This window comes from Pinus tabuliformis, chromosome 5_2, assembly GCF_031772625.1.
Source record: "Pinus tabuliformis cultivar Carrire ecotype Pingquan chromosome 5_2, CPIR1, whole genome shotgun sequence".
In the NCBI taxonomy this organism is placed as follows: Eukaryota; Viridiplantae; Streptophyta; class Pinopsida; order Pinales; family Pinaceae; genus Pinus; species Pinus tabuliformis.
In genome coordinates this window covers 637,909,695-637,923,192 of record NC_142306.1, presented here as the reverse complement: position 1 = coordinate 637,923,192, position 13,498 = coordinate 637,909,695, and positions in this window count along the sequence as shown.

The window sequence follows — 13,498 nt, the reverse complement described above, 5'->3', positions numbered from 1 at the left end:
ACGATATTGGCCCGTGGTATTGCATGTATGAGTCATATATAAAGGATAGAGACTCCCTGCGAGGAGTATCGTGTCTTGTTTTTGTAATTGAGCTCTGCTCTATTGGAGGTTGCCCCCTCGAAGAGGCCTGTGAACATTTCTCTCTGAATAATAAAATCATTGCTATTCTGTGTTCTGGGTATCTTTTCTTCGCATATTCTGTGTTCTGGGTATCTTTTCTTCGCATATTCTGTGTTTGGGTATTACTTTGTAGGTTAAGAGCATAACAAGTGGTATCAGAGCACTTTCCAGGGCTCGGTGGGATCTCCAATTTTTAGCAAAAAAAATTTTGGCTAGAGACGTGTTCCGGCGTCTTTAAACCACGGGATCTGTCGTTAAGCGCATAAACCTGTGGATTTGGGGAGGCATGCACGCAGGAAATACAAGAGGTGGTCACGTCTGTTGGACTCCCTTGTAACCCCTGTGGGTACCCCTTCGAGTAGTAGCGCATTAGACAGAACCGCGCACGGACTGTCTTCCACGTACCCTCTGGGTATATAGGAAGCCCCCTAGCTCCCTTGAAACCTCGCCATAGATAAACCTTCAGCCGTCTTGTGGCTACAGTACACCGAGAACAGCACTCGGAGAGATTACTCGCCCGTACGATAGGGTAGTCGGGTTGTACGGCTAAGGGTACGGTCGATCCTCCTTAGTTAGAGCCCTGAAACATTGGGCCGAGTACTACTGTCAGACCCTTATGTATATTGCGATCTGTAGCACCTGACACTCCTCAAGACCATAGTTCCCTTTCTATCAGGGGATCACACATCATCTATTCCAGATCAGCAAGTGCAGCAGCAACAGACATCAGTCCCGCAGCTCCATCAGATCAGCAGCAGCAGTTGTTCCACCATTCAGATCTCTCAAATCCACCAGATCGGAGTAGTTGTGAAGGGTTCCTGTACCTGGACATAATTTTCGCAGGACTTTTGGCGGCATTGACATTTTGAGGATTTGGCGACTGCAGTATTGATCAGGAAGGAGTAAAACTCCGTTAGGAGTTTTCCAAAAAAAAAAAAAGTATGAGATCTTCCGAAGCGCTTATTTGTGATCTAGCCCATCAGCATCAGGACGATGAGCTGAGCACGGTGGTACCATTCAATTTATTAGAAAAAAAAAATTTGGCGGTCCCAATTTTTCATCAAGTTGGTGTATGGTAGAAACTAGAGCTCAAGCAATGGCCAATGAAAGGCTAGACAAACTTGAAACAGATATGAACGAGCTCAAAACTACGATTAACGGACTAACTAGCCTGGTACGGCAAGCACTCGATAAGGGCAAGGAGCCAGCTCTCGAGGAACCGTATAATGACCATGAACACCATGAGGGTGAGTCTAGCCACTCTCCTCACCTCTGGCACACCCATTCACCACCCAGTCAGCGACCTCCCAAGTTGGATATGTGGAAATTTGACGGTTCTCACCCGTCCGCATGGCTAGCACAAATGGACCAGTATTTCAAATTGAATCGTCTCCAAGATGATTGGACTAAGCTTGGAGTGGGGACCATGTACTTGGACAATGAACGATGGCAATGGGCGGAATGGCATCAACGTCGCCATGGACCTTTTCCGAGTTGGGCCCAATTTGCCAAAGCTCTTCGAGATCGCTTTGAACAGGGAGACTCCTTTTTGGGCCATCTCACTAAGCTCCGACAGACGGGTACAGTGGATGAATATATCACCGCTTTTGAAGCCTTAGCCTTCCGCACTCAGCATCTCTCAGATGAGTTCTACACGGAATGTTTTATCAGTGGTCTTAAAGAAGCCATCAAAGCTCAAGTTCTACTCCACCACCCTCCCACATGGACGGAGGCTTGTCAGGTAGCCCGTAAGGTGGAACATGCCATAACAGCCCAATACAGCCGCCCCAATTTCCCCACTAAAGGTCGTCACCCACAAGCTCACAACACGACTCGGACACTTAAGGTCCAAAAAGTGTCACCTCAGGAAATGGCCGAAAGAAGGAAGCAAGGACTATGTTACTACTGTGATGAAAAATATTCCCCTGGTCATAAATGCAAGGAGCCCAAGTTTTTTCAAATAGATGCCACTGACTACAGCTCCACCGAGGAAGAGCCACCTCTTGAGGAACAGAGGCGATCGAAGAAGACAACCAAAAGGAGATTGTATCTGACGAACCAATTATTTCGCTCAATGCGTTGGCAGGAATCTCTTCCCCTCAAACTCTCAAAATCAGGGGTTTTCTTAAACATCGCCCAGTAATAGTCTTGATTGATAGTGGCAGTACCCATAATTTCATCCATCAAAAAATCGCCGAAGCAGCGCATTGTTTTGTACGGGCAGTTCCTAACTTCCAAGTCCAAATTGCAGATGGGGGCACAATGAAATGTGAAGGCCGCTGTGAAAATGTCAAACTTCAAATGGGGGATTATCAGTTGAAAACCCACATGTTTTCCATACACATGGGGGGATGCGACATTGTCCTAGGCGCTGAATGGCTCTGCACCCTTGGGCCAATCACAATGGATTTCCAGGAGTTATATATGAGTTTTAAGCAGAACAACTCCACACATACCCTCCGTGGCCTCCAGGCGGGAGCCCCCTCTGTCATCAGCTCGCATCGGATGGAAAAATTGTTAAAAAATGGCCATCATGGAGTGGTAGCTCAATTTAATGCCATCCAGGTAGTCGAAACCAGGTCTCTGCCAATTCATCCTGAGATGCAACAGATTTTAAATAACCATCGGACGGTCTTTGACAAGCCTCATGAGCTTCCACCCTCGCGAGGGGAACATGATCATAGCATCACCTTGGTCCCAGGGGCCCAACCCCCAAATGTGCGGCCATACAGATATCCTTTCACTCAAAAGAATGAAATAGAAAAAATCATCAAGGAATTGTTGGAAGCAGGTGTCATTCGTCCCAGCATTAGTCCTTATTCATCCCCAGTGGTCATGGTCCTCAAGAAAGATGGGGAGTGGCGGATGTGTCCCGACTTCAGGGCCCTCAACAAGTTGACCATCAAAGATAAATTTCCCATTCCGGTGGTTGACGATTTGCTGGACGAACTCAATGGGGCTCAATTCTTCACTAAGTTGGATCTTCGCTCCGGCTACCACCAAATTCGCATGAAGGAAGTCGACATTCCGAAGACGGCTTTTAGAACTCATGAAGGCCATTATGAGTTCTTGGTCATGCCATTTGGTCTCTGTAATGCCCCTTCTACTTTTCAGAGTCTTATGAATCACATCCTCAAACCATATCTCAGAAAATTTGTCCTTGTCTTCTTCGATGACATTCTCATCTATAGTGGCACTTGGGCGACACATCTTCATCATGTAGATCTACTCTTGCAACTGCTCCGCAAGCACAAATTATTTGTCAAGATGTCTAAGTGTTCGTTTGGCATGGAAGAAGTTGAGTATTTGGGCCACATTGTGGGGCGTGAAGGTGTCAAGGTGGACCCCAAAAAGATCCAGGCAATGCAAGAATGGCCTCAACCTAAGACTTTGAAGATCTCAAGAGGATTTTTGGGTCTCACAGGCTATTATCGTAAATTGGTCCACAACTATGGCCGCATAGCGAAGCCCCTCACTCAACTCCTAAAGAAAAATTCCTTCTTCTGGACCGAGGAAGCACAACAGGCATTTACCGCTCTCAAAAACGCCATGTGTACCACTCCAGTCTTAGCACTACCTGACTTCACCAAATCCTTTGTCATTGAATGTGATGCTTCGGGTACAGGTATTGGGGCGGTCTTAATGCAGGAAGGGCGACCATTGACCTTCACAAGCCAACAACTCAGTGGGAGGAATCTGGGCCAATCTACCTACGAAAAGGAGATGATGGCCATCTTACATGCAGTCGAGACCTGGCGACCTTACTTATTGGGGCGACGTTTCCAAATCCGCATAGATCATCACAGTCTTAAATATTTTTTGGAGCAACGCCTATCCTCCCCACAACAAAATAAATGGTTAGCCAAAATGCTGGGATATGATTATGAGATCATTTACAAGAAAGGGAAAGACAACAGTGTAGCAGATGCATTATCACGCCAATTTGAGGAGGAAAGTACTTTGCTCGCAATTTCCCTTCCCATTCCAGACTGGATTGAAGAGGCTCGCAGGGAATGGTTTTCACACACAGGGCTCTCCCAACTCATTTCTCAATTGCAGGTAGATCCTAATTCCAGCAAGGGCTACTCGTGGTAGAATGATATTCTTCGCTACAAGGACAGAGTCATAATATCACCAACATCTACCCTCAAAAGTCGCCTTTTGGCAGAATTGCACTCATCTCCCATTGCAGGACATTCGGGCTTTCAGAAGACGTATGCTCGCACCAGAAGATCATTCTTTTGGACAGGCATGAAAAATGATGTCCTTAATTTCATAGCCGAATGTGATGTCTGTCAACGCCACAAAGGGGAAACCGTCAACACACCAGGCACCTTACAACCATTGCCCATTCCGGCCTCAATTTGGACGGAGGTTTCTATGGATTTCATTACAGGTCTTCCAAAGTCAGGGAACAAGTCAGTCATCATGGTGGTTGTGGACCGACTGTTGAAGTATGCTCATTTCTGTGCCCTACCCCACCCGTTTACACCAACCTTGGTTTCTCAAACTTTCATGGATCAGATCTTCAAATTACATGGCATGCCCACTTCTATAGTGTCCGACCGCGACCCGATCTTCACCAGCAATTTTTGGCAGGAACTCTTCAGAATACAAGGCACTCAACTCAAACTCAGTACTTCATATCATCCGCAAACAGATGGTCAAACCGAAGCCGTCAACAAATGTCTAGAAACCTACCTTAGGTGTTTCACTTCCGAAAAGCAACACCTTTGGGCACAGTGGTTACCTCTGGCTGAATGGTGGTATAACACCAACTATCACGCCACCACCAAAATGACTCCCTATGAAGCAGTCTATGGTCAACTTCCGCCTTCCCCTACTTCTTATCTCAAGGGATGCTCCAAAGTACAAGCAGTGGATCAACTCCTACAACACCGCGCAACCATGCTCGCCCATCTTCGCGAGAATCTTCATCAAGCTCAGAACCGCATGAAGCAATAGGCCGACCAACATCGCTCAGAGCGCCAATTTCAAGAAGGGGATCAGGTCTTTTTGAGGCTGCAACCATATAAGCAAACATCACTCAAAGATAAGGGTTGTCAAAAGCTCGCTCCAAAATTCTATGGACCATACCAAGTACTTCAGCGCATTGGAGAAGTGGCTTACAAGTTGGCTTTGCCCCCTACGGCAAAAATCCATCCATTTTTCCATGTATCGTGCCTCAAGAAAGTGATTGGGAACAATTGCCGAGTTCAAACCATTCTACCTGAATTAGACGAAGAAGGGTCAATCTGGCTTCAACCCGAACAGGTTCTAGACACACGAGATAAGCACCTGCACGGCCGCATGATTAAGGAGGTCCTCGTCAAATGGAAAGACACCCCTTCGGAAGATGCAACTTGGGAACTAGCCACTATTCTTCAGCAGTTTCCGCAGCTTCAGCCTTGAGGACAAGGCTAGTCTTAAGGGGGAGGGCATGTTAGGGTCCCACCCTAACCCCCTTATTTATGTCATGGGATCACGTCATAGTCAAGAGTCAATAAAGCCCATATTAATATTTGTAAGTGGTTAACCCGCAATTAATGACGGGACCACAGTTAGTTGCAAATGGGCGGTAGTATTAGATAGATGGTATTAATAAAACCCACGGTATTGGCCCGTGGTATTGCATGTATGAGTCATATATAAAGGATAGAGACTCCCTGCGAGGAGTATCGTGTCTTTTTTTTGTAATCGAGCTCTGCTCTATTGGAGGTTGCCCCCTCGAAGAGGCCTGTGAACATTTCTCTCTGAATAATAAAATCATTGCTATTCTGTGTTCTAGGTATCTTTTCTTCGCATATTCTGTGTTTGGGTATTACTTTGCAGGTTAAGAGCATAACATAGTGTTATGGCATAAAATAGATGTTATTCAAATTCAACTCATCTTTTCCATCATATTTATATCACTTTGTTAATGATCAATGGATGTATGCATGTGGTTAGTTGCAGGGTTGTGTTGATGTGCAAGGGAGGGAACCTCTTCTACCTCCATCTTGGACTCCTCCATCTTCTATTTCCATCCTTCAATTATGTCCCAAAACCATGTTTCCACAGTCACTCTCCCTATTAAATTTAGGACACTATTAGCATTCATCTTGCTGCAAGATAGAACTCTAAGAGGTAATAGGCTTGGCTAGGGGGATCAACCCAACCTTCCTTCACTCTCTCTAACCTCCATCCACCTATTCATGCCCTCAAGGCATCATTTTCACACTAAAAAGTCTCTCGAAACCCCTCATGTAGCATTACAGGCCCTCTTGTAGAAATACAAGACCTTTTATACAAGCACCTGTAGCAGGCCTATAACACCACTTTTCTTCACCATTTTTTATCCCCACTTAAACCTTATCTCATTCAAGATGAATAATGACCCCAATTTGTGATTTGATGCTCAAGGGAAGCTCCTATACCACTCCAGCCATTCCTTTTACTCACTACAAAATAGAGTAGAAATTCGTGTTTTTCAATCACAAGTATGATGCAAGTTAAGCTTCTGATTTTCAAGAAAGTGTGAAATAGGTAGATGATACATGCAATTATGTTGTTATTTTGATGAATTAAAAAAGATAGAGTAACTTTCTTTCTACAACTATATTATCCCTTTCCCTTTCATGAAATGATTAATTAGCAACTACAAGTTGAGCAAATGGCATATCCACTTTCTTAGCTAGAATTAGTTTTGAGTTTTACTTTCATCAACAAGCTTTCACTATATTTCAGTAGGAGGAATGGTCTTTGAGAACTTTGATATAATGTCATGGCTGAGGGTGGCATGAGTAGAACCTAACCTATTGTGCATATAGCACTCCCACCTCTAAGTTTGTATTTTCCTCGGGTTAATAATTTGAGTTGGGGATCCCTTGGGAGTTGTAACATTCTTGGTGCAATACCAAGGATCACCAACATATCCATACTAAAAATTATCATTCCACTTATTTCTTCATTTTTTAACCAAGTACTCACTTCTCAATGTTCTTGTGTTGCATCGCCCCCTTTCTGATTGTATTAATTGCTTATTAGTTCTACAGTGACAAACATTTAGTCTCCATGCCAATCTTATGAGAATGTTGCTTAGGAATCTCATATACCACATGAATAAAACATTTTAGAACAAACAATCAATTCTACATGCCAATCTTATGATAATGTTACTTAAACATCTTATGTATGCCACATTACTAACACATGTTAAAACAATAAACAACTTTAGATCAATTATTTGCAAATAATGAGCAAAAGAAAAAGATTATTAAATTGTCATTTATGTGAAAAAAAACAAGAAAGTTGAAATCAACGTAAAAAATTAATCATAACTCATTCTTTAGTTTGAGGTAAGGCATGTAACAACTATGCATTCAAAATAGTAATGGGAAATCTATCCATTTCATCCTCATTTGATCATTCGCTCAATTCAGAAAGATAGCCATAAAATCATAATCCTCAAATGCATCAAAGATCAATACGTACAAGAAGAAAATATTAGTTTATAAGGATATAAAATAATATTTAACAAGGATCTCAAGTGCAAGGCTAGTCGAGGGCTTTCAAGAGGGGTTTTTGCTTAATTTTTGTTGCTAATTTTGGGAGATTGGACCAAGGAAATCAGATTTTATGAATTCTAGGTTGGTACTCTTATCCTCTTTATTTGTGCTCATTTATTTATAAATTTTGTTCAATTTTTGGCTTGAGTACACACTTGCATTAGGGATTCCATTAGGTTACATGATTCTCAAAGAGACAAATGTGTTAAATTTCATGCTTATTCCTTTCATAGGTGGGAAAAAATATGCATTCTTTCCTTTGATAGGTGCAGTATCACACATAAGAGACAACCTCAACTTTGTGATATTATTTTACCATTGTCATCTTCAAAGGAACTCAAAATTACATGATTGGTAATGGATTTTCCATGCCATCTACACATCCAATTTGTGGCACACTTGCATGAATGATGTGAAATATTATGGAAATACCATGCGACTAATTTGTTCATTTCATTTTCTGAAAAATACATAGAGTTGTTGATTCATTTGAGGGATAAAGAGGATGAGGGGCTTATTTCTAAGGTGATGGAAAATCCATGAGTAAAAAGGACACTGACATGTGGGCTAATGAAGCACTTTCCAATGCCCACTATGAATTAGTTTAAGGTTGATAAAGGGTATCATCAAACTGTGGAATCTTAATGTTAATTAATACTTTGAGGTTCAAGAGCAATGATTGGAGTTGATACTCTCATACGTTTAATTTTGGATAGGTGTGCTAATTCAAAGGGAGATGATAGACCGTAGGCCATAGCTATGAAGGGAAACAACTATGGATGACCTCCTGCCACTACATTGTGAGGGGATGAAAAAATTAGATGGGATGATGCTAATGGTTTGAATCATTGACTTAGAAGTGAGAATCATGGCACACATGGTGTTACAGGGGAATGGGACATTTGCATCCCACCATGTTTCATGTAGTTATATGAGAGTGGTTAGGATGCTTATGGGTGGATCCTAATATGCATGGTTGGGGATATTCTTGTATGTGCTTTAGGCACAATTGACCCCATTAGAGAAATTTTGAGGTCAAAAATGGGGCCTCAAAAGAAAAATGTAAAATAGTAATCAACTTTATAAGAACCAATAGGATTCAATATGATGGTGTCAACCATGGGAGATGATTCACCATTTTTGGATAAAAAGGTAAAAATATTAAAAATAAAAAACTATTTTTTCAACTTATCTCCCTATGATTTTACTCCAATTTCAAGCAAGAGCATGCGTTGGATGCGGAATTTAATTTTTCATCCAAGGAGTACCCATGCTGTATATTTTATATGGACCCTACTGCTTGAAAAATGTGAAATGCATGTGAAAAAGTGATTTCAATCATGTTTTTTCATGTATTTCACATTTTTCGTGCAGTGGGGTCCATCAAAAGTATGCAACATGGGTACTCCTTGGATGCGAAATGAAATTATGGATCCACCGAGTGCTCCAATTTGAAATTTGAGAAAAATCGTAGCGATATATGTTGAAAATACAAGTTCAAAAAATAGTTTTTTATTTTTTCCCTCAATAACTTGATCAGGTAATCTAATATCATTTTATTATTTCCACTATTGTTTCATAATATTCCTTAGGAGGCCCATTTTAGACCTCAAAATTTCTCTAATAATTGTCATGAGTAAGGGGGGGTTACTTTTCTTTTAGAACATCAAATTTGGCCTTATTTTTTTAGGTTGTCTCATCCATCTAGTTGTGTCAAAACATCAGGGCCAATGAGGTGAGGGTGGTGTGGATGGAATGGTGTGGAGAGTTGATAATCCATCTCAAAGCAGTAGTGGGCCACATGTTGTCTTAATATTTATTTAATGATAAAGAGTAATAAATTGTGGTGATCAGAGAGTATCCTATGCAGCATAGACTTTAGAGAGGATCTAGACTCCCTACACCTTCTAGGGGAGGGTAGGGGATTGATGGGGGAATTAGATTTTTTTTATTTTTTCTGAGTGATTTGAAATGTTTTGATGTTTTGATGTTTTTTGTACATGTTGATGATACTAATACTAATTATTTTAGTGTGTATTTGCAGATGTGGAGTTAGGAAGGCTAGTGAGAGAAATACTAGGATAAAGGTCATCACCAACTATGGTGGGACCTTGATGAGAGAGAGTCATAAAGGGATATGTTTGGCTAGGACCTAAGGACTAATGTTTCAGGTGGGAGGAAAATTTGATGATGATGCTTGAGAGTGTTTATTAGAGATAGGAGGTCCTAATAGAGAGAGTCATGGAGGACGATTGGGCTTGTTTGGAGAACCATTTTATGGATGTTTACATTTTGTATAATAGGTGAGTAGAGGCCAATACTAACCAAAGTGGCATGATCCAACCATATTGAAAGAGACTTGACACAATGTGGGTGGCGTAGTTGAAGAAGCTACAAGAACATAGGATAATGGTGAGTGAGATATCCATTAATCTTGTGAAGAGTTCAAGGAAGTGAAATTCATGTGTGAGCATCAAGTGGTCCTATAGGAGGACAATTCTACGTCCAATGATGGAGGTGCCCCTATTTTTCTTTTGTGCATGAGGCTTGGTCAATATGGTTGTTGTATTAGGTTCCTTTGGATACTATATGGTGGTTTTTCAAAGTACTAACCACACTGTCCATATTTAAATTAATCAACATTTCGAATCCATAACTGAATTCATCCTCATCTTTATTTTGTGCATTAAGGCTTAGTCAGCAAGGTTGGTGTCTTAGGTGGCTATGGGGTGCTAGATGGTTCCTTGATTGCAAGTTTTTCTAAGTACTAACCACAATGTCCATCTTTAAATTGATCAACATTTTGAATCCTCAACTAGATTCATCCTCAAGACCACAAGTCAAGGGAAGAAAATAAGTTTCATATTTATAGATGCAAGATGAGAGGAGGGAAGAGGGAAAAATGTTGTCCCAATGAAACCAAAAATAAAAAATGAAAGAGGGTGAAAACCCTGAAAAAGAAAACTAGAAGAGAAAATAAGATAATAATAACCCTAGACTACTAGTACTCTAAAATAGGGATGACATTAATGATATTAAGAGAATAAAGAACCTAAATATTATAATATTAGGTTGCTAAAATAATAGATTAATAATAAAATAATACACAATTAATAACACTATAAATCCAATACACTAGTACTAAGATATTACTATAGTAAAAACAATTATAATTAAACTATAGAATTAAGATTAATAATACTAAAGTAATAATATTCTAATGGTTAATGCAATAATACTAATATGTAGTAATTAATAACAAAACTCATAGAAAATATATCAATATCGATATACATATAGTAAACAAATATACATATTAATATGGATATCCTAAAAATTAAATGCATAAACAAATGGAATACAAATAAGGGGGTTTATGGATAGGGATAAAAATAAATAAAAAGAGAGGGAATCAAAGAAGCCAAAGAGAGAAAACAATTGTGTGGCGGGGGGAGAATAAAGAAAACAAGGAAAGGAAAACAATCATATTTTATTGGTGAGTGTCCTTGACTAATTGTTGAGTGCCCTTGATTGGTTTTTAAGTGTCCTCAATTGATTGACTAAATGAAGCCAACTCCTACTAATCTCCAAGCCACCATATTTGTTAAGGTTTTCTTAGTTCATGATGATCTCCAGGGATTCCCTTACGAGTCATTTTCAGTAGTGGTCCTCTTTGGAAAGGATCTAAGTGTCTTTAGGGCAGACATGATGTTTAGTTTTGGTTGAACATTCTACAAGGGATGAGGTGAAAACTCTTTCATTTTTTATATCAACCCTATGATCCTTCATCCTAATTTTGAAGGATCTTCTCATTTCTTTGATATAGCAGAAACCATATGAGCGCAAACTCTTGTAGACATATTTCTAATGGTGGTTATCAATTGTATCCTTCACATATCTCATTCTTTATTTCATTGTTAATAAGGGTTTGAATGAGGTTTTGAAACCCTTATTTTTCAGGGCTTTAGATATTTTATCAGTTACTCCTTAGATATATGGGAGCTAGGCCTTTTTAATAGTATTTCCAAGAAAATTGTTGACAGGATGTGTCCTTTTATTGTTCTAATATCCTTGCCCTTGTAACCAAATACCACTAAAGACTTTTTCTAGGAGACTTGTTTCATGTTCAAGATGTTCATTATATGATATTCTTATTGCTCTTGTGGTTAGTGTATTCAAAAATCTAATTTTGTACATAGGGTGGTGGTGAGAGTTGGCATGTAAGTATCTCTCCATGTAGTTTTTATTTCTGAAGACCTAGTTCCTAAGAGTCCCATCTTGTTTTCTAGTCACCAAAACATCTAGAAAGGGAATTCTCTTACTGTCTTCAAGCTCCATCGTAAACTGGATGTCTCGCAAGATTCCATTGAGGTGAGCCATAAATTTTTTCTTTTCCTCCATGGGTCCACTTTACATTAGTATCATAAACATAAATTTTAAAACGTGTTGGCTTAAGGGGGTAAGAAACATACCAAAAAAGAATTCACAAGGTTAACTTAGGTAAGGCAAGGTTGGTCATTGTAAGGGTCTCAAGTACTCTAGGAGGTGGAAAGGGAAAGGGAATCTAAGAGATAAGAGACTTTGGATCACAATTTTATAGAAGGGGGTTCCTTTTGGGGAAGGGATTACATCATTTGATGATGATGATAAAGAAAAGATATGAGAGTTTCTCTTGAGAGGGAAGGTGGATTTGTGAGGGAAGATGTTGATGGTAATATCACTAATGATATAAAATGTATCTCATCAAAGATAAGATGCTACAGATGACACACTAGAAATTGATTGAAGATATAGATGCCTCTCGAGATGAAATGCAAGGAAACTGGTCTGTAATTGCAAATTGAAGGTGATATACAAATTGCAAGTGAAATTTTATGTGTTTTAGGTAATGGATCAAGTTACTAAACACATTAAGAAGTGATTTTTAAATAATTGTAACATCCAATCATAGACAAATAACCATATCTAAAACACATAACATAAAACATGATAAAGGAGTTCACCCCTCTACTGGGCTACACCTCCTGGTCTAGCGTCCAATGCAGGGCCTCTTTTATTAAGTGCTTAAAAGTGTTCTTAAATGGCTTTACAATTCTCACATAGAAAAACTAATGTATCCAATCAATCCAGAACTGTCAAAAACCCCCATCTGGATTCTTTTTGCACCTCATTTGGCCAAAAATTGAGAAATTTATGCCTATTACAAGTTTTTTACCCAATTCCATGGCTAGTCATCCTACAATTTGACCTAAATCTGGCTTGAGCACCTAAAATCGGAACCCGTGCACAAATCTAGCCTACAATCCCACCCGACGGACAAAATTGTAGGATAGTTAAACAACCCATTAACCCCCAATTTTGAAAAACATGGTCATATTGGTGCACATGTTGGGGCTAAGCCATGTCCCAGGGTCCTTCCCCATGGTCACGTGGGCGTAGGGACCAGGGCTGGGGCTTAGCCCCAGCCCCAACCTCCAAATGTTCCATTGTTAACATTTAAATTAACTTCGCCGACATAGTTTGCTAAGAAATATGATTTAGTGCGATGGTTGAGGCCTGTGATGCTCGATGTTTGGTCTAAGGTTCGAATCTTGTGGGTGCCTGATCTAGCCCCAAACAAAATTTTATGCCAGCCTGAGGAGGCCACATGGCATCCAACCATTGGCCAATGTGAGTCTCCACCATTGGTCCAAATCAAAAGTACCAACAACCAATCAAAAACCATGAAATTTTGACCAATAAACAAAGGACACTTGGCGAGAAACCATTGGCTCGAAATGCTTAGTCACCTACCTAGTCAGTGTATGAACTGTTGATTAGGCATACCTGCA